This window comes from Equus quagga, unplaced genomic scaffold (genome assembly GCF_021613505.1).
Source record: "Equus quagga isolate Etosha38 unplaced genomic scaffold, UCLA_HA_Equagga_1.0 203_RagTag, whole genome shotgun sequence".
NCBI classification, from domain to species: domain Eukaryota; kingdom Metazoa; phylum Chordata; class Mammalia; order Perissodactyla; family Equidae; genus Equus; species Equus quagga.
Genome location: NW_025798627.1, coordinates 11,198,179 through 11,218,944, shown reverse-complemented (window position 1 = coordinate 11,218,944; position 20,766 = coordinate 11,198,179). Strand labels below are relative to the sequence as shown.

At 35.4% G+C, this 20,766-nt stretch overlaps 1 protein-coding gene and 1 long non-coding RNA gene across 4 annotated transcripts in view; one reads left to right on the top strand and one right to left on the bottom strand.

The window, feature by feature from the left end:
- LOC124233508 (uncharacterized) overlaps window positions 1–20,766 on the top strand; it is a 63,873-nt gene that overhangs the window by 1,909 nt on the left and 41,198 nt on the right. Inside the window, exon 2 of the long non-coding RNA XR_006887082.1 lies at window positions 19,845–19,907. This is a non-coding gene — a long non-coding RNA (uncharacterized LOC124233508). The remainder of the gene's footprint in view (window positions 1–19,844; window positions 19,908–20,766) is intronic.
- Window positions 1–20,766, bottom strand: part of LOC124233507 (calcitonin gene-related peptide type 1 receptor) — a 103,175-nt gene that overhangs the window by 59,411 nt on the left and 22,998 nt on the right. The window contains exon 1 of one of the 3 annotated variants that reach the window (XM_046650654.1): window positions 19,379–19,494. The exons of the other annotated variants lie outside the window; for them this stretch is intronic. The gene's annotated coding sequence lies outside the window, so the exon portion shown is untranslated. Of the gene's footprint in view, window positions 1–19,378; window positions 19,495–20,766 lie in introns of those variants that run through there. 3 annotated transcript variants of the gene reach the window in all.

Below are 20,766 nucleotides of genomic sequence, written 5' to 3'. Positions count from 1 at the left end.
AATCAAATCAGTAGTGTTATTAATTTAATTAAACAAAAATTATTATTTATGTTTTAAAACATAATGTTGACTTTTAATATAAAATAGTACCAGTGTTGGGCTATGTATTTATCACTTCTTTCGTATTGTCAAAATTTGATTCTGGACCACCCCACCACCATCCCCAGAGGAAAAAAAAAAAACGTTATGTTCATGTTTGGCAAAGAAACAATAAAAACAAGACTTTATCATCTAAAATGACTTTTTAGGCTTGAAAATAATTTGTTGTACTGTAAAATTGCATATATTTTGATTTAGCTTTTACTATTTTATGAAAATTATTTGTAAGAAAACATGTACTTTTAAAAATTGGAAATTAATTCTTTAACTAGTGAAGATGTACAGAATATTCAATCCACAATTCAAACTTAAATTTCCTGCTAAACATCTTCATCATGAAAAACATCTTAGGAGAATTCTGCCTCTGTCTGATGGAAGGTACGCTGGCGAGAAAAAATACAACCAGGATGTACTGGATGTAACATTATTTGTTTTGTTTATTTATTTAGTTAGATCTATGGTCTTTTTAACTAACCGCTTCTTATAATGCTGTTGTTGGCACTTAGAGTCAGTGATCAGTAAATGTTTAAAAAAAAGACATGGTTTGGTCCCCTTTTTCAGAGAGCGTGTATGTGTGTGCGCACACAGTTATAATATGAGAGACAGTGAGACAGGGAGAGGGAGCTAAAACTGGAAGACAGAAGGAAAGGTTTTCCTAGTTTATTGCCTAGTCAGGGAAGGAGTGATGGACTCAACATTATTAAACATATACATCAACTATTTAACTGGAAAATCTTTTAGTCGGATGTAGGAAAAGCAGAATTTTGGAAAAAACAGAGCTATTTTGTCTAATAATGCTAACGATGCTTTATGAAGGATCTGATTACTGTCTTTTCAGGACTTTGGCTCTCAAGAAATCCTCAAGAAATCCTATCTGAACTTCTCATTTCCTTTGACTTCCCTCCTCATTACCTCTGCTCCTTTTTTAAGCATCCTTGAATAGCGCATTATCACCCTAAACCTGGGTCTCTTTTTCTATCTTCCCCTCCAAATGTGAGTGCTATTTGAGGGCATTAGAAGGCATTGCCTTACTCAGCTGCAAGTCCCCAGGGCACTGCCTGGTGTGTCACTGAGTTTTTAAATAAATAAATAAATGAAATAATTATCTGCTACAAAATATGTGTCCATAGTTATAATAATTCACATTGTTTTAATGATTTACAAAGACTGATCACAGCAAAATTTATGTGTCTTACGAAGAGTAAAAGACTAGTTAAGAATGTTTGTCTCCACCACTGGTAAAATGAAGAAGGGACTTAAACTAGTCAAAGAAAGTGTTTTCTCATACTTTGAAGAAAATTTTAAAAGTTGGTAGGTGATAACATCATGGTAATCAAAACAGGAAAGTTATGAACATTTTCAAATGAACTACTTCTTTTAATTTTTAAATAGCACATTTTCAAAATTTTAGTCATGTATTTTTGCCTGTTAATCCTAGAAATCTGTGCTGACGTTGACTTTTATTCACTTCTATTTTAAGGGAAAAAAATCCAAATTTAAAAATAAGTGAATGAGAAGTCCTCGGGCATGAGGTGAGGACTGAGAGATATAAATATATACTGCTTGATATTAAAGCCTTCTTTAGCAATAAGCATATATTTAGGTAAAAAATTGCATTTAAAAAATTCAAATAGCATCAGGTTGAATGTGAATAAACCCAAGGTTCTAATTTTAACGAACCTGGAGATCGCAGCGGGAACAGATTGAAGGCTGGTTCTAATAACAACACATGTGGCCTAGGCTTCCTGTGTATAGCGCATTAAGGTTGCTAATATTCCACCTCTACATGTCATCTTGGTTTCCATCACCATGCAAGCTCTGTATAATTTGAGCAAAACCATTTATCTTTGGTAGTCTCAGTTTTGAGGTTGTTTTTTTTTTTTTTGTAAAATAAGAGTATTGGACTAGATTCTTAAGGTCCTTTTTTTTTTCTTTAATTCTATTATTCTGAGGGAAAAATATCAATTATATCCAAGACACATATATTAATGCAAATACATTAAGTATTGAAGCCCCCCCAAAAAAGGGGAACTTTTTCCCACTAATTTATTTCAGATATGCATGCACCAAAATATTACAGTTTGCAAAATAATGCTATTTTGATGTTTATTTACATAGTTAGAAAACATATTTGGATTTTGTTTTTTAGCTAATAGTGAGGTTTTTTTCATTTTTTCTTTCTCCTAATGTCTTCATTAATAGATGAGTAAGGCAACATTTAAGAAGCATGACAATATATTTTAAAGTTTATTTAAAATATTGTTAAGAAGTAGAGAATCTAGAAATAAAATCCAAAGACGACTAACATGATATTCATAAAATTACGTTATGTACTATGTATCTTTCTTTTAAAAAGTTAGGATGATGCAGGACCCCAGACACCGGCTGCAGAAATAAACCAATGAATTCACTATGATCTTGCGCTGGAGTCCTCTGTTGCCTACAAGGGAAAACTTGAAAACTCTCTTCTGCAGCTGGTTGTTTCTGCTCTTGTGATAGTCCCGGACGGCGTTTGGACTTTATTGTAATTCACATACAAACCCTCCCCTCTCAGAAAAGCTACCAACAAAATTTTAGTAAAGGAAATGAAGTAATGTAATCACGGTATAGCGGAGTGAAATGATTATACTCCAGTGATAGCTAAAAAATAGCTAGATCAAGAAAAAAAATAAGATTTACAAATGCGGTTTTTTTCTTTAGGCTTTTTTTCCTGTTCTCCCTTCCTCTATGCTCTACACAATTTGTAATTAGAACATTATGTGGAAATATAGAATTTGCTTTTTCCTAAAAATGAAGTAGCAATTACATTTTAAAGAGGGCACAAATAAATTAATTCAGAGCACATAAAATGTTTCCAATTACTCTCGGTTAAAGGTCTGAAGTCTTTCCTCCTCCCCTCTTCTCCTCCCGGTGGTTTTCTCCCAGGACTGTAAGAGTCACTGTGAGCTCTTTGTAAGAAATGTTTTACATGTGAATGCCTTTAATTGACTCTGTTTACCAAATAATGATGGATAATAGCCCTGAAATCCCTGGGAAAATGTTTATCACATTAAAGTCTTTTCCCCCCCTCCTCCTTTGGATCAGCTTTTCAAACAAATTTATTTGTTTTGATTCAGGAAATAACCTTAGCAGAGCCTCAGGATTTTCCTCTGGACCAACAAAGGAGATATTATTGTGATCTAAGCATCTGTCAGAGAGAGAGGGAGAGAGAAAGAGAGAGAGAGAGAGAATAGTCCAGATGGAGAAAGTAACATGGGCAAAAGAAGTAACAAAGACAAAGAGAAAAGCATGAATATCAAATGGGCAAAATATTTACATCTCAGAATTTCAAATTTTAAAGAGATTGAAACACTCATTCTGTTTTCCTTGACATCGTATATTACTATATGTGATTACTGTCAGCTGTTATATTTTAAACCTTATAAGGTAATTGCTATCTCTATCTGATGGTGGCTCTATCTGTAATGGTTATATCATACTTGTTCCAAGTTAATTAAATTCTATCAGCCCCACTCCCATAGGAGGAAAGCAAGAGAAACTTATAGGACTATAATATTATTTAAGATGTTATTATTCACATAGCAAAAGGACAAAAGTGGGGCCAGATCAGTGGCGCAGCAGTTAAGTGCACACATTCTGCTTCAGTGGCCCGAGGTTCACCGGTTCAGATCCCTGGTGTGGACATGGCACCACTTAGCAAGCCATGCTGTGGTAGGTGTCCCACATAGAAAACAGAGGAAGATGAGCACAGATGTGCACTCAGGGCCAGTCTTCCTCAGCAAAAAGAGGAGGATTGGCAGCAGTTAGCTCAGGGCTAATAATATATCCTATTTAGGGCTGATGTGACTATTACATGAGAAATTAGTATGTAGGGAGCTAAGAACATTTTCTGGCACACTAGTAAGCACTCAGTTAGTTATTATTATGAAACAAGTTTAATACTAGATATCATTAATTGTTGTCACCCGGCAGGAAGAATGGAAAGCACCACGGGCTAGCCCCACGGCCGAGTGGTTAAGTTTGCGTACTCCGCTTCAGCAGCCTGGGGTTCACTAGTTCAGATCCTGGGCCTGACATACACTGCTCATCAAGCCATGCTGTGGTGACATCCCACATAGAAGAACTAGAATGATTTACAACTAGGATATACAACTATGTACTGTGGCTTTGGGGAGAAAAGGAAAAAAAGAGGAAGATTGGCAATAGATGTTAGCTCAGGGCCAATCTTCCTCACCAAAAAAAAAAAAAGAAGAAGAAGAATGGACTGGAAAGTACCATAACTCAATTGGGATTTCAGCATAACAAATATTTTATTTATGAAAAATTTCATTTATGGAAGGGAAGTTCTCTTTTCTCCTATGTTTTATTAGGGTGTGAGGATGGGAAAGTAGTGTAATTATAGTTATCTAAGAAAACCAATTAGCATATTTTTATCCAAAGAGGTTTTTAAATTCCTCAATATTAGTCAACAGTGTTTCATTCTTAAATGTAAAAGTAACTTTAGATATTAAAGTTATAAGTACATGACAACATTTTAAACCAACTGCTCACATATTAATGTAGGCAGCAGAGTGTCATAATGAAATCATTTAAAATCCACTTTTCATTGAGAGGTAATAATTATTAGCCACCAAATCTATAGAAGATTGAAAACACAATCTTTCTTTTATCATAATAGAATAAATAATGCCTAACATCAAAGGACATACGTGAATCTTGGCTAAAAATGGTATCTGACTGGCAACCTATGCAATGTATGCCATCTGCTATCTTTATGCCAGTTACACCTTGAATACACAGAAGTTGAAGAAACACACCTCAAAACACTGACATTTAAGACAGATTTTCCCAGGATGGTGGAGGCACTCCAGTTACTGTAGAGCTGGACCCAGAAACAATAAGCGCCTACCCAAAAACAGAAAGTTGACACACACATCATCCCAAATTCACTATCTTCGCTGAAACTCAGAGGATTGAGAGCTGTGCTCTTCAAGAAATTAGTAAGTGTGGGCGTTTTTGTTTTTGTTTTAAGGCAGCCAGAGAAATGTGTCTATTCTTTTCGTATTTTTTTACCATTCATCCAGGAATTTCATTTCCCAGAAAACAAGAAATACCCCTTGTTTGTTGATTGGTTGATTGATTGATTTGGTTAGGAGTAGACACAGGTGCTATCTTAATAATCTCTGTGGTTAAGTGTTAATCCCATAAATCCAGCCCTATAGGGAAGGAGTGAAGTAGCAAGAGGCCTGGTAGCAATATTTTGAAGTTCCTGGAGAAAGAGGTTTTTATGCATTCTATTGGTCAAAGTGTGAGAACTCCAGATGATAATATTTGGGATAGAGAATATGAGACAATTCTACACTAGAAAAATCAAGATAAATGCTGAGATAAATGCTTCCTAAATGTTGAGACTTTGGTTAAAAGCTATGTGTATATGCCTGTCTTTGAACTTCTGACACAAAAAGGGGTTTTGATGAAACCCTAGAGAACAGTGAGCATAGTCAAAGTCAATACTCAAAATGTCTGTTGGCAAGCAGATGTATCTTCACATTATGATCAGCAAGAAAAATAAAATAAATGATTTTTCTAAGGGGCATTATTGCAAAATATTGAAGCATTAAGGAAAGAGAAACATATCTTTTTGAAGAATCTGAGGAAAAGTATAGATCTGAAAAGTATACTTACTGACATAGAAAAATTTTTATAGAGTCTTGCAGCTTCTAATAGTGTCTATGACAGGAAACTAGTAGTTTCTCTGACGTCAACTTGGCATTCAGCCATGAAAAGTCTTTTAATTGTGAATGATTTATAAAATATTTGGCTTAAAAATTCTTTTTTGAAGGGCTGATATGTAAGAAGCTTTTACATAACAATTTAAGTTTGGGAGTAACTGGTATATTGAAGATATGGATTATTATTTTTTAAATAGGGAACCAACTTAGTTATTACCCAGGATAACTTTAAAATTTTTCAAGTAACTCTTACCTATTTCAATGCCATATTCTTCTGTGAAATAATTTCTTAGAAATTGTTAGCATTATGAACTAAATTTTTCCCCAAAAAATTCACATATTTTTTAAATTAACTAAATGATTTTTTTGAGGAAGATTGCCCTGAGCTAACATCTGCCTCCAATCCTCCTCTTATTTGCTGAAGAGGATTAGCCCTGAGCTAAAATCTGTGCCCATCTTCCTCTGTTTTATATGTAGTACGCCTGCCACAGCACGGCTTGATAAGCAGTATGTAGGTCTGCACCTGGGATCTGAACTGGCAAACTCCAGGCCACAGAAGTGAAGTGCATGAACTTAATTGCTATGCCACTGGGCCAGCCTCCAAAAATTCATACGTTGAAGCACTAAGCCCCAACACGACTCTATTTAGAGATAGGTTCTTTAAGGAAATAATTAAAATTAAATGAGGTCATCATTGTGGGGCCTTAATCTAATAAGACTAATGTCCTTATGAGAAGAGAAAAAGACACTAGGGATGCTCATATACAGAGAAAGGCTATGTGAGGGCACAGTGAGAAAGTGGACATCTATAAGCAAAGAAGAGAGGGCTCATGAAAAACCAAACCTGCCAACACTTTGATCTTGGCCTTCCAGCCTTCAGAAATGTGAGAAAATTAATTTATGTTGTTTAAGCCTTCTGGTGTGTGATATTTTTATATGGCAGCCCTACCAGCCTAATACAGCTGGGTTGAGTCAGTTCTTAGAGCTTGACTCTAAAGTACAACCTGGAGAAAAATTTCCAAGAATTTTATAAATGGCATTGCAAAAATTATCTCAATTTAAACACTGTCTTATTAATGAATAGGCCATTTCATTTACTTAAAGTTAGGGCAAAGAAATATATCTTAATTTGCAAAAGAGCTATTTATGCTAACTAAAGAAAATATTTACTGATAACTGAGGAGTGACATCAGCATCATGACGGAGTGAGTTCTTCCCTTAGTCTCTTCCCTCCAAGTCACAACTAAACAGACATTAATTAACCAGCAGAGGATTCCCTGCACAGCACAACAGGACTTCTGAGAGCCTACACAGCTATACATTTGAAGATGGGTAGACTGGATCCCTGGAAGGCAGTGGAACTAGACGAGTGCACTCCTCCCCCTCCCCAGTGGCAGCAAGCCAGGTCATGGATCCCTACAGTGGCCAGTGTGACTGTAAGAGGAGGTGGGGATGGCCCAGCCTTCACAAATGCTTTCAGGGGTGCAGCCCAATCTGTGAGAGTGTCCACTGTGCTACAGCAGCACTGCTGATGGGAACACTTTACACCCAGTGGTGCAGGCTCAGGGCTGTGAAGGCACCTGCCCACTGAGCACAGTGCAGGAGGGAAGGTGCCCTGCCCACTCAGAAGGCACCTCTGCCTGTGGAGCACAGTAGCTCGCAGAACCCACCAAGTGAGGGCTCAGCCCATGTGAAGGCTCCCTTCCTGCCTAGTGTGCAGCAGCTCAGCTGGTTCCCTGCCAAGCACAGAGGCCTCATCTACAGTGCCCAATCCACTCAACTAGCACAGAGGCCCTGCCCATGTGAGTGCAACCTGCAGAGCAGCTACAGCCAGGCTGAGCAAATTCAGAGTAGCAAAACTTACAACAGTCAGGGCAGGATCAGAAAACACAGCTCTTGCTCCTCCCCAGCAGTAGCAGGTGGAATCTGTGATCTGATACTACCAAAAATGTGCCAGTAAAGGATCAATTCTTCCAACACCATGAAGAACTCAGTAACACTTCAGAGCAGAAGGAAAATGACGATTTTCCAGAAACCAATCCTGAAGTTACAGAAATGTATAATCTAAATTTCAGAGAATTCAAAATAACTGTCATAAAGAAACTCAATGAGCTATAAGAAAACTCAGAAAGACGGTTCAATGAGCTTGGGAATAAAACTAATGAGAATAAGGAATACTTCAGCAAAGAGATTGACACTCTAAAAAAAACCCAAGCAGAAATTCTGGATATGAAGAACACAACTAATGAGATAAAAAATAATCTAGAAACCATAAAAAACAGACTTGATATTACGGAGGACAGAATTAGTGAATTAGAGAACAGAAATATAGAAATGCTACAGGTAGAGGAGGAGAGAGAGCTAAGATTTTTTAAAAAATGAAGAAATTCTTTGAGAAATATCTGACTCAATTAGTAAAGGCAATATAAGGATTATGGATAATCCAGAAGAAGAGAGGGAAAAAGGAGCAGAGAGCTTGTTCAAAGAAATAATAGCTGAGAATTTCCCAAACCTGGAGAAGTAACTGGACTTACAAGTACATGAAGCCAATAGAACTCCTAATTACATTAATGCAAAAAGTCCTTCTCCAAGGCATATAATAGTAAAACTGGCAAATGTCAATGACAAAGCAAAAATATTAGGGGCGGCACGGCAGAAGAAAATAATCTACAAGGAAACTCTATCAGGCATTCAGTAGATTTCTCAGCAGAAACCTTATAGGCTAGGAGAGAATGGAATGATGTATTCAAAACACTGAGAGACAAAAACTTCCAGCCAAGCATACTCTATCCAGCAAAACCATCCTTCAGATATGATGGAGAAATAAAAGATTTCCCAGATAAATAAAAGCTGAGAGAGTTCATGACCACTATACCTCCCTTACAAGAAATAATGAAGGAAGCTCTCCTACCTGTAATAAAATTCCAAAGATTTACAAAGCGTTGAGCAAGGAGATAAATAGACAAAATAAAAAAATTGCAGATCTCTATCAGAACAGGTTAAAACAATTATAATGTAAAATATAAAGGGAAGGAAAGCATAAAAACTAACTATAAACACTCAATCACAAAATCACAACACAAAAAAGAATTTGTGACAACAACAACTCAGAATGGAAAGACAAAAGGGAAGGCATGTCTTTAGGTTAATGGAAATAGGAGTGTATCAGAAAATGGGCTATCTTTTCTATGAGATCTTTTATACAAACTTCATGGTAACCACTAAACAAACAATCAGAGTAGAGCCACAAATCATAAGTAAAGAGAAAACTATCAGAGAAAACCACCAAACTGAAATGGCAGTCAGAAATACAAGAGAAGAGAGACAATGGAAATATAGAACAACAGGAAAACAAAAGAAAATGGCAGTATTAAGCCCTCATATATGAATAATAACTCTAAATGTAAATGGATTGAATTTTCCAATCAAAGCAGAGTGACTGGATAGATTCAAAAACAAGACCCAACAACATGCTGCTTCCAGGAAACACATCTCAGCTCTAAAGACAAACACAGGCTCAGAGTCAAGGGGTGGAAGACAATACTCCAAGCAAATGGAAAGAAAAAGAAAGTAGGTGTTGCCGTACTTATATCAGACAAAGCAGACTTCAAGATAAAAAAGACAATGAGAGACAAGGAGGGTCAGTATCTAATGATAAAAGGGACATTCCACCAAGATGACATAACACTTATGAATATATATGCACCTAAGTCAGGAGCATCAAAGTATATAAGGCAACTACTTATGGACCTAAAGGGACAAATTGACAGAAACAAAATAATAGCAGAGGACCTTGACATCCCACTTACATCAATGGATAGACCAGCTAGACAGAAATTTAACAAGGAAATGGTGGTCTTAAGTGAAACACTAGACTAGATGGACTTAATAGATATATATAGAACACTTCATCCAAAAACAGAACAACATACATTCTTCTCAGGTGCTTATGGAACATTCTCAAAGATAGACCATGTGTTGGTTAACAAAGCAAGGCTTAATAAATTTAATAATATTGAAGTCATATCAAACATCTTTTCTGACCACAATGCTATAAAACTAGAAATCAACTACAAGAAAAAAGTTTGGAAAGTCACAAATATGTGGAGACTAAACAACATGCTACTGAACAACCATTGGATCATTGAAGAAATCAAAGGAGAAATCGAAAAATAGCTGGAGACAAGTGAAAATGAAAATATAACATACCAACACTCATGGGATGCCGCAAAAGTGATTCTAAGAGGGAAATTCTTAACAACACAGACCTACCTCAACAAACAAGAAAAATCTCAAATAAGTAATTTTAAACTACACCTAACAGAACTAGAAAAAGAAGAACAAAGCCCAAACTCAGCAGAAGGAGGTAAATTATAAAAATTAGAGCAGAAATAAATGAAACAGAAACAAGAAAACACTAGAAAGGACCAATGAAACTAAGAGCTGACTCTGAAAAGACACACAAAATTGACAAACCCTTAGCCAGACTCACTAAGACAAAAAGAGAAAAGTCTCAAATAAATAAAATTAAAAATTAAAAAAGAGAAATTACAATGGATACCACAGAAATACAAAAGACTATGAAAAACTATATGCCAACAAATTGGATAACCTAGAAGAAGTGGATAAATTCTTAGACTCGTACGACCTCCCAAAACTGAATCAAGAAGGAATAGAGAATCTGAATAGATCAATTATAAGTAAAGAGACTGAAAAAGTAATAAAAAACCTCCCAAAGACAAAAGTCTAGAACCAGATGTCTTCTCTGGAGAATCCTACCAAACATTCAAAGAAGATTTAGTACCTATCCTTTGCAAACTACTCCAAAAAATTGAAGAAAACAGAATGCTTCCTAAATCATTCTATGAGGCCAAGATCACCCTGATCACAAAACCAGACAAGGACACCACAAAGAAGGAAAATTACATGCCAATATCACTGATGAACGTAGAGGCAAAAATCCTCAACAAAACATTGGCAAACTGGATATAGCAGTATATTAAAAGAATGATACACCATGATCAAGTGGGATATACACCAGGGATGCAGAGATGGCTCAATATCCACAAATCAATCAATGTGATACACCACATTAACAGAACAAGGAATAAACATCACATAATTATTTCAATAGATGCAGATCCAACATCCATTTATGATAAAAACTCTCAATAAAATGGGTATAGAAGGAAACAACCTCAACATAACAAAAGCAATATATGACAAACCCACTGCCAACATCATAGTCAATGGGGAAAAACTGTGAGCCATCCCTCTGAGAACAGGAACAAGACAAGGGTGCCCACTTTTTCCAATCCTATTCAACATCATACTGGGGGTTTTGGCTAGAGTAATTAGGCAAGAAATGGAATAAAAGATATCCAAATTGGAAAGGAAGAAGTGAAACTCTCACTGATCGCAAACAACATTATTCTATATAGAAAACCATAAAGAATCCACCAGCAAACTATTAGAAATAATCAACAACTAGAGCAAAGTTGCAGGGTACAAAATCAACTTACAAAAATCACTTGCATTTCTATACACTAATAACAAACTAACAGAAAGAGAACTCAAGAATACAATCTCATTTACAATTGCAGCAAAAATAATAAAATATCTAGGAATAAATTTAACCAAGGAGGTGAAAGACCTATACATGGGAAACTATAAAACACTATTGAAAGAAATCAAAGAAGACAAAGAAATAGGAAGATATTCCAAGCTCAGGGATTGGAAGAATAAACAAAGTTAAAATGTCCTTACATGAAGCAATCTACAGATTCAATGCAATCCCAATCAGAGTCCCAATGATATTCTTCATGGAAGTAGAACAAAGAATGCTAAAATTTATACAGAATGACAATAGACCCCAAATAGCCAAAGCAATCTTGAGAAAAAAGAACAAACTTGGAGGCATCAGAATCTCTGACTTCAAAAGGTACTACAAAGCTATAGTAATCAAAACAGCATGGTACTGGCACAAAAACAGACTCACAGATCAATGGAACAGAACTGAAAGCCCAGAAATAAAACCACATATCTGTGGACAGCTAATCCTTGACAAAGGAGCCAAAAACATACAATGGAGAAAGGAAAGTCTTTTCAATAAACACTGTTGGGAAAACAGGAGAGCCACACGCAAAAGAATGAAAATAGACCATTCTCTTACACCGTACACAAAAATCAACCCCAAATGGATTAAAGATTTGAATGTAAGACTTGAAACCATAAAACTCCTAGAAGAAAATATAGGCAGTACACTCTTTGACATCAGGCTTAGCAGCATCTTTTTGAATACCATGTCTATTCAGGCAAGGGAAACAAAAGAAAAAATAAATAATTGGGACTACATCACACTAAAAATCTTCTGCAAGGCAAAGGAAACCATGAAAATAATGAAAAGGTAACCCTGGGTTACCTGGTAACTGGGAGAAAATATTTTAAAATCTATATTCAACAAAAGGTTAATTTCTAGAATATGTAAAGAACTCATACAAGTCAACAACAAAAAAACAAACAATCCAATCAAAAAATGGGCAGAGGATTGGGGCTGGCCTGGTGGCCTAGTGGTAAGTTCACATGCTCCCCTTCAGCAGCCAGGTCTGCACAGGTTTGGATCACAGGTGCAGACCTACACACTGCTCATCAAGTCATGCTGTGGCAGCATCCCACATACAAAATAGAGGAAGACTAGCATAAATGTTAGCTGAGTGACAATCTTCCTCAAGTAAAAAGAGAAAGATTTGCAATAGATGTTAGCTCAGGGCCAATGTTCCACACCAAAAGAAAACAAAAATGAGCAGAGGATAAGCAGACATTTTTCCAAAGAAGATATACATATGCCCAACAGGCACATGTAAAGGTGTTTAACATCACTAATTATTAGGGAAATGCAAATCAAAACTACAATGAGATATCACCTTATACCCATCAGAATGGCTATAATTACCAACACAAGAAATAAATGTTCGAAAGGATGTGGATGAAAGGGAACCCTCACACACTGCTGGTGGGAATGCAAACTGGTGCAGCCACTATGGAAAATAGTATAGGGATTTCTCAAAAAATTAAAAATAAAAATAATGTATGATCCCGCAATTCCACTACTGGATATTTATCCAAAGAACATGAAATCAACCATAGAAAGAGATGTTTGCACCCCTGTGTTCATTGCAACATTATTCCCAATAATGGGAATTATTAGACGTGGAAGCAACTCAAGTGTATACACAATGGAATACTACTCAGCTATAAGAAAGTCATCCCATTTGCAACAACGTGGATGGACCTTGAGGGTTTTATGTTAAATGAAATGAGCCAGACAGAGAAAGACAAACACCGTATGGTTTCACTCACATGTGCAAGGTAAACTAACAAGTGGACGAAAAGAATAGATTAGTTGTTACTGGGGGAGGAGGGCAGGGGGGCGGCGAAAGGGGTAGAGAGGCACATATGCATGGTGAGGAAAAAAATTACACTTTGGGTGGTTAGCATGATGCAGTGTATACAGAAACTGATATAGGATAATATACACCTAAAATTACACAATGTTATAAAGCAATATGACCTCGATAAAATAAATGAAACAATAAAAAAAGAAAGAAATGGAGATTCTCAAGCCCCACCCAAATCTCCTGCGTCAGAAACACAGCGCCCAGCAGTTAAAAAAAAAAAAGAAAGAAAGAAAAATATTTACTGTATATGAGTTTAAATTAAAATGCATCAAAAAGGCCTTCTTTGGATTACTGTAACTAGAGGTATTAATCCACCTCTAAAGAATCTATTATATATGTATATTATGTTATGAAGATAAATAGCATAATATTAAGCCATTAAACATAGCAGTTTAAAAAATACTACGATTAATGGCTAATCTTTTTGGAAGCAGTGTCTGGCTCTCATGCCAACTTAATCTCCGTTTGCCCTACTCCTTGAATCTTCAGTTGCTATAGTCACACTGAACTATACATTCTTAATAGCAATTACTCCAAAATCTATAAAATGAAATAGATGCTAACATTTCTAAGAGTGCTTCCAGAATAAGAACATTAAAAATCATTTTCATGTAGTGGTTGCCATTAATTAAATCTGTTAATATTTCATATTTTTAGAAGATAATATCTTTCCCAGATAGTGAATATAAGAGAGAAGTTTCTGTCAAGAATCAGTTTGATTAAAAGAATCATTTAATAAACTAGTTCTGGAAGAGATCAAATTTCTTTCGTGAGATTATGATGTAATATTTATAATGCGTATCTTGGAAATATCTCATTTGTTGAACCACTGCTCTTTGAAAGTGTAAAAATAGCGTTATAATGAAACTGCTTGAAAGTATGGCTCAAATAGGTTGTCATAATCATATTTCTTCTTCTTTTGAAATTTTTTTAAAAGAAAAAGACATGGACCAATAGGGAGAGGCAGCTGTCCTTGTGGGGAAGCTCATTGTAGAGCATGATGCCTTTGCCAAGTTTTATGTATTTGCCTACAGCTACAAAAAATATATACATATTCAAAGAATACATTAAAACCAGCTGTGAATTCTTATCGACTACTGCCAGAAGGAAAATAAATCATTAAGGGACTCATATAACTTAATTGGGAATCCAAACTCAACAGGAGATAATATGAATTTATATTTCAGGACTATATATGTTTGAGTGGTATGTTGAGTGAAAAGAAAAAAAAATTTTGAAATGTGCATGTAAAGGATATAAGAGAGTAGAGGTGTCGGGGAAGGCTAGTGTTCAGAAAAGAAGATGAAGGAAAGCAAATTTCTAATATCTAGTCTTGGATTATTTACACATAAATATAGTAACCATATATGTCTAGGAGTTTATTTTTAAGTGGATTTAATACGTCAGAATATTGAATGCTTTGCATGGGTTTTGAGAAAGGATTTACTTAAGGCTTTCAAAGCCATTTGAGAATTTCCTCTGAACACATTAAAGGGTATCTGTGAATGCTGACTTACAAGAATTTACATGTTCCCTTTCTTAGGTAGAACTATCTAAACCGTGAATAGATTAATCCCTATGGTTACGTACATCAACGGCAAGACTTCCCATGTGGAAGAAGCTATATTCGTTTTTTCCCTTCTGAAAATAACCTTATTAGGATATAACACATACCTTCTTATTGCCAGGTGACTCATATGAAAGCACAAGAGACTTTAAATCAGTTAGGTAATCCCATAGTTCACTTACTATTTTCATGAATTCAAATACTTTGAAACCTAGTCTTGGTTCCATACTATTTAAATATTTACCTTAATTATACCTAACTAAACTTGTGCATAATTATTCTTGTGACTGAAATCTTGTTAGGCCCCAGAAGCCTCTGGATATCTAGCCATATTATCAATAATTCACAAATTCCTAATTTTATCTGCACCTTAGAACATGGGACCTCCAGCATCCTACAGCGTCCCAAGTGTCTGTTGGGATCTCTAAAGGGATGGTTCACAAGCCAGTCCCTTTCTTAGGACCAACACACACCATTCTTTCTCTAGTACTCTGACCTCTCTCTAGTCCTCTGCCCTTAGAATCACTGAAATTGACCTTACTCTTGCCATTTCTTACTACTTCATCCTGAAAATGATATCACAAAGACACTATCTCCTGACCCTCTAAAAGTGTTCAACTCTTGGGGTGCCAGAGTCCTGTTGTGTCCTGTGCAGAGCTGGGCCTTAGACTTTACCCTCTGCTGTCTTGCCACCTAGACCCTAAGACAGCACAATTCCTGTCCAGAGTTTTACTAATTTGATCGTGAAAATATCTCCTCTGTCTTCAGCTCCCTAGAAGCTCCCGACCAGTTTAAATGTCCAGTAAAGCACAGGTACCATGCCCACCTCTGAGTCTTTATGTCCTCATCATCGTAGCTTAGGTCCCACAAAACAAAACAAAACAACCTCCTATTTCCTTCTTCGGCAATATTCAAATTCTTTTGCATATTATTTCAAGCATATAAATGCTGGTGAGCCGGTAGGAGGAAGTGGAGAAAGGAGGGGTATTTAGACTAAGCATCCCATCCTGGTTCTACCAACTAATAAAAGGAGAGCAGAAATTGTCAGGAACTCATTGAGGTAGTATTTAGAAATCTCTTACCAAAATATCAGCAATAAATAGTAGGAAATAAATTATTACAAACCAAGGTTTAATTTGATGTTATAACAACTTAAGTGAGAATTATAGGGTAATTTAAACAGTAATAGCTACCATTTATTGAGTGTTTCTGTGTGCTAAGCACTGCTGTAGGCACTAGAAGCATGCTATCATACTCAATTCTAAGAGCAATGAGTCCCTTCTCTTTTTCTGTATACAGAAACTAAAGCTTGAACTCATCTCACTAATGGAGAGCAAAAGTGGATCCCAACCTGAGACGCTCTGACTCCCAAACATATACTCTTAACCAGAACTACCACCAGACTCTGATGTATTTCAAATAGTCACTGTCTATCTAGATATTGATCAGTAGTATTCTGAAGTTTATATGAAGCACATGCCCCCCATAGAGCAAAACCATCACTGAGAGAACAATGTCGTTGGAGCGTTTGCTTACTATGTGCCCACCACCAAGCTAGATCCTAGAGGGAGGATATTAAAATAAATAATACCCTCTTTTCTTTTACATTCAATTTGGTTTCCTTACTTATATTAAGACCATTAAAGTATACTTCAGAAAAGATGGGCTATTTTAAATAATCCTGTGAAACTTCTCCTTTGGAATTGCTCACTTTATGAGCAATCACTTAAGACTTGAGATCTTTCTGTTTACAGAATTTTTTTTTCAGAATTAGCAAAACAGTATGCAACATGATTTTTGGAAGATTATTTAGTGAGGTATCTGTTGGTAAGCCATGAACGTGCGACCAGTTGACAATTTAGGAGAATTGATCTTAGAAGACACTTTTAACTCAGTATTTTATTTTGAAATTAATTACACATACAGCAAGTACCTATATTTTTGCATACAATTCTAGTGGAAACACAGACCATTTGAAATGATTCAAAACTTCAGGAGCCAAGGCTTAACTCAATGCCATTTATAGCAACTACAGTTAGAAGGACCTAAGGGTTTCATTAATAATAGTAATAATAGCTTTTATCTGATGAGAACCAATTTTATGCATTTTGAGCTTATTATTTTGTTTAAATATCATTTGTTCATAATATAAACAACATCAATTTGACACAAAATCTTTACTCTATAGATGAGAACATGGAGGACCAGAGAAGTGAAATATCTTGACCACATTCATGCGAGTGGACAGTGGCAAAGGGGAGCTAGAAACACATGCCCTAACTCAGATCCCTGTCCGTTACCCTGTGCATCTCTGGGAACTCACCCTAGATACACACATCCTGTGAAATGAGCTAACGGCATCCTCAAAATAAAGTCCAAACACCCAATTACATCCACAAATGATCAGGCTTTTTATTACTGAAATTTCAATTGAAAATTAGCATTTTTAGAAAATATATATTTACGTATGGGTTCAGGTAGATTGAAAAATCAATGACACAAAAGAGTTACGTTTAACGACCAGAGTCTGTGCTTTGTCTTTAATTTCGTCTACTTCACCAATGCTTGCAGTTGGCTTGATGCCCCTGCTAACAGGTTGAGCTTCATCTTGTATAATAGAAAACATTTTTTCTCAATCCTTTTTCAATATAAAAACTTATTGCCTGGTCAGTTTCTTAAGGCCTTGGTACTAAATAGGGCCAAGTTGCTTACATAAAGAGAAAAAAATACAATAAAGTGGCAATTGAGAGACCTGGATAGACAGAGTGGCCACAAAGTCTCTAAGCACATGTGTGTGCTGTTAATTGAGTAGCATAATCATGTCAGAATATGGAAAGCAATTTCAGAAAATTATTTGATAGAGCCAATTTTTTTTTCAGTAGAAATATCAATCACAAGACTGAATAGGGGTTGCACCAGAACTGCATAAGAGATCTTGCAGCAACAATTATCCTGAAATGTAAGATACATCAGCATATTGTGTGCTCCCAATTAGAAAATACCTTGACAAATTCAATGGACAATTGGATTGGAGATGAATCCAAAATGAGGTGGTTTATTGAAGTCCATATTTAGCAGTATGTGACTAATTGCTTGGGGCACCATGACAGGGAAGATTTATCGAATCTGTCTAACAATTGTCAGGATCTTAGAGTAAATATCAGAAAATGCTTTGCTAAGTTCCAAGTTCACCAGATACGAAAATGTCCAGAAGAACATGGGAAAAATTAAATTTATGTGAAGAATGGAGTGTTGCTTATAGATAACTTCTAAGAGGCATAATTAGATAGTTTGTGGTCATTTTATAGAACAGTCAATACAAGTATATTGAAGAGAAATACATACTAATTCTGGTTGTCATACCAGGATACTATTTTGTTTCATTTAACCAGTCTATTTATTTGCCTGCTTCCCATTTTTCATTTCAGAAATGCAGGGTTTGTATCAAAAAAGCTGTTAGGATCCTTCTAGTCCTTTAAAGCTATAAAGCTAATACATTAGAAGATTGAATATAGAGCTTTTAACAGCTCTGTGCCCAGAAGTGGCACGAAAGACTTCCAAGTTATGGAGCGGTAATAGACTAGAAATTATAATTCACATTACAGCATTTACAAAAGACTTAAAAGAGAAAAAACGGTTTTTGTCTGTTCACTACTAAACTTTTTCAAAGACAAATTTGACCTTCAAAGACATCAATCTAGACAGTAATAATAGAATATTATAGAGGCATTGTTCTGGCTACAAAGATACAGAGCTTTCCAAACCAGCCACTACAAAATGTGAACAAAAAAATATAGTCTTAGTCTTTTAAATTTAATATATCTATGTGAACAAACACATTTCTTTCTCTTCATTGTCATTGCATGAATTTTTTCTCAGAATGCATTTAAAGTTCAGCTAATGTGCTTCAAGTTTACATATGTACCTATGTATGTTTGTTTGTATTCCTATATAATTTTCCACCAAATAGTTTATCAAATGTCATGTAGAATCTGAGATGTCATAAAAACATTCAATATCATTGTTCCCTATAAAGAAAACACAAAACTTATCTTAATAGGATTTGTTGAGGAATATTTGTATCATCTGGCTGAAGGCTAAATTCTAAGGTCTGCTATGATTCAGAAAATTTACTCTAATGATGGGAAAATTCATTCTAAATTATTTTGTGATTTTATGCGTATGTGTATATTAGTGTTGCCAGTGATAAAGCAACCAGTGTGTCATGTCACTGCTCTCTGGATCCTTTCACGAATGTACAAAGGCTTTGGAAAAAATTAAGAGTAAATAGGGAACAATAAACTTTTTAAGGAAATAAGTAACTAAGATTAGCACAGTCTCTATAAAATGGAATCCCAAATGATTTGAAGTTAGAGTTTGTTACTAATTATATAGTAAATGTGAAAAACAAGTTTATATATGAGATAATAAAAAATAATAAATTCAACATGGTCATTATTTTTCTTTATAGAGCAGGACTCTCCTGCTTAAAGCCTAATTAACAATAGCCAAATTTGACTTACAAAATGTGGATGTGCCCAATGAGGTAATTCTTTACAATGGGAATTGATAGCTGTTTGTTTCTCAAATTTCTCTCACTCAAGGTGATCTTTGGAGTCACGGAGACAAAACATTTGACTGACGTGTTGAATTTTCAATATGGAGGTTTTGGTGTCATGTAAAACAGCCTAAAACAATAAGAGTGGGTCAAAGGCTTGCTTGAGTTAATTAATTGTCACCAAGTCTATTCGCCAGGATTATTGAATCATAGCTTTAGTTTCCTTTAAATCCAGGGTCTGTTTCTCATCAGGAGGCAAGCTTTAGATTCAGCATGTTAAAAGCTACAAGTATTGGTGTTGGGTTTTCCTTTGTCTTACATCTGCATCAGTCTGAGAAAGCAAAGAACTTTTAGCCACAGCAGGAACTTCCTGTAAAATATAGTAAATGACTGTGCTTTCCTCATATGCCACACCCTTTCTTTCTTCCTAGGTCCTAGATACTTCTCTACTACTCTGGGTAGAAATATGCTCACTTTCACAGGAATCAATAAATGTAAGTGTGTTATCATTTGTTTTTAATAACTAGTAGACCTATAAATAATACATCATTAAATGTATTAGCAGGATGTTATACAATAATGGAACAAGCCACAAGGTGGAAAGGCTTTCCCATCTGGCATATTGTGACTGATGGAGTAACATAGACAGAAAATTAGATAATCTCAGAAAGGTATAAATATGGACACTTTAGGAAGAACTAGCATATTTATAATTCTAATAGGCACAAATGAATTGTGGCATAGCCGGACTGATAATACACTTTGTCAAATTCATGCTAGGGTGTCCATGTTTTGGGAACAAGGAAGATTTTGTCAAAATTGATACGGTTCATAAAAAGATAATTAATTTGCTTTGAAAGAAGGCTCAAATAAGGCCTGGAAGAGGATGGAAGACAAATGAAACAATAGCAAAATATCTAAGTGAAACAAATTTTGTGTGTGTATAGGGAGGTGTTTTTTTTTTTTCAATGTGGGGTTTTCCTACATAGGGGAAATCCACACCCCATTGTCTATCAGAATTCATCAGGAGTCTAGTGGACTCTGAGAATTGGTCTGAGGGGTCTGATTCTTAATCATAAATATGAGTCTATCCCACTGAATAAGCTTTTCAAGTATGATAAAAACTCGAGATAAGTGCTGTCTGTTCACTGATTGCTTATTTTATGGGTCAATGCATCTTGGAAAAAGACTGTGGAATTTTCCCACATCTAATGACAACCTCTTATGGTTTTGCCAATGTATAATGTTTTTCATTATCAAAAATAGAACTTCATTATCAAAAATATGTGAGCTATTTGCTAATAATCATAAGTTACAAATATAAATTATTACACATAGAATTATAAGATTTAG